Raw genomic sequence first — 1,846 nt, 5'->3', positions numbered from 1 at the left:
ATGGAGGGTTTTCTTCAATAGATGGACATGAGTCACTGCAATACAACATACAAACATATATATATAAATATATATATATATATATATATATTTAAACATATCTATACATATACATATTTAAACATATACGTATATCTACACATATATGTTTATAAAAATCAGAACGTTTTTAATATCCTGTACACACTAGGTACAGTAATTGGACGTAGACAAAGTACAAAAAAACTTTAAATTTATTTATAACTTACAGTATTGTTTTTATTAGTCCTTAAGCTGTAGAAAAAGGTCATTAAAGTCAAAGAGCGTTGGACGGCTTCTTGGAAAAACTGTTGTTTCTGGTACCATTATTTTTTCTTTATTTGTGGCAACTGCAGCCTGTGGGGGCGGCGAGGACAATAATGACTACGCACACTTTGACAACAAGAACTCGGTGCTAAACTAAGAAAGAAAAAAAAAAGAGCAACACTGTTACATCTGAGAGCTGTTACATTCCATGCCTGAGAGCAAAGGACTTCAGTATTTAAGACGAGTGAATTATTTGAACATTTGTCACTTTCTGTCTCCTCGGTTCCAAGAATCAGACACGGAACCAAACGCACCGTTGTCTAAGTTCACATTACTTTATACGCAGATGACATTTGAACGAGCCGTTGACAGAACACGTTAGTGATAACATCAGAGGAGGCACGTTATGTTCCAGAAGAGGGCGCTCTTGCACAACAAGCATGTAGCCCCCCCCCCAAACCACGCCCAATGACTCCTGGGATTGATGTTGCAGCCTGGACCAGATTTAAAATGAAAATATTCAGAAAAGTTCAGTACCTTTCTCCATGTTTGGGTCCACGGACGTTCTTTTCCGCTCCGGTTCATCTGAACACTGCATCAGCCTTAAGGCCACTGCAAATGATCTCATTGGTTGAGACGTGTGTGACATCACCAGTGCCAAGCCAGGACTGAAAATTCCACTGCTGCTGTCAACTCTCCACTGAGCAATGGACTATCTACGTATATATAATAAAGTGTATATATATATTTAGGGGATTTGGCTTCAATTGTTTTATTAATTAGTAAATATTTGCTAATGCAAGCTGTACCAGCACTGGTACTCTGAATGAGTACTCAACATGAACGAGGAAGCAGGTAGACTCAGGTATTTATACCCAGCCGGGCAGTAACGTAACGAGACACAGGTGAGAGAGATCAGGTCATCGACGAGGCAGGACGCACAGGAGAGGAAGAGGCAGGTGTGTGGACAGGAAGTAGTTTAGAGGAGGGTGGAGGACACCAACACAACACAAGGAATTCACAAGAGAAAAGAGTCACCAACACTGCACCACAGTCTTCATCAGGAAAAGTTTTTTTTTTTTACTGTTTACTCTGGATCGTTGTCAGCTCAGCCGTCACTCAGTGATGTTATTGCACCAACCATTTCTTTTTCTTCAGGCTGTTATTGTTAATGTACCAGTGATTTCCATGTCAAGTCTTTGGAAGAAAATCAAACTCATTAACAGTGAAAGGTCTTGGGATAATTCATTCCTGGATAATGTTCTAAAACAAAAATTTACTAAAAATCCAATGAAAAACATCATTTTGAAAAACAAAAATATATAATGTTTTTTTTTACTAAAAAAGTAATATAACATGGGAACAGGTGAAATTCCAGAAAATATACAAATGGACGATATTTTTTTCCAAAATCTAAACCAAAAGAACTGGATTTCAGTTTTAAAAACTCTTTAAAGAAACTCTTCTTTGTCAAATTAAGAGTTTCATTTTTTTTCCATTTTTACCCAAAACTTTTTAACTTACTTCCTTATAAATATTTAACCCATTCCCACCAACCACT

The sequence above is a fragment of the Cynoglossus semilaevis genome, chromosome 16 (genome assembly GCF_000523025.1).
Source record: "Cynoglossus semilaevis isolate Cse_v1.0 chromosome 16, Cse_v1.0, whole genome shotgun sequence".
Classification (NCBI taxonomy): domain Eukaryota; kingdom Metazoa; phylum Chordata; class Actinopteri; order Pleuronectiformes; family Cynoglossidae; genus Cynoglossus; species Cynoglossus semilaevis.
The sequence above is the reverse complement of the archived record's forward strand: the minus strand, read 5'-3'. Positions refer to the sequence as shown.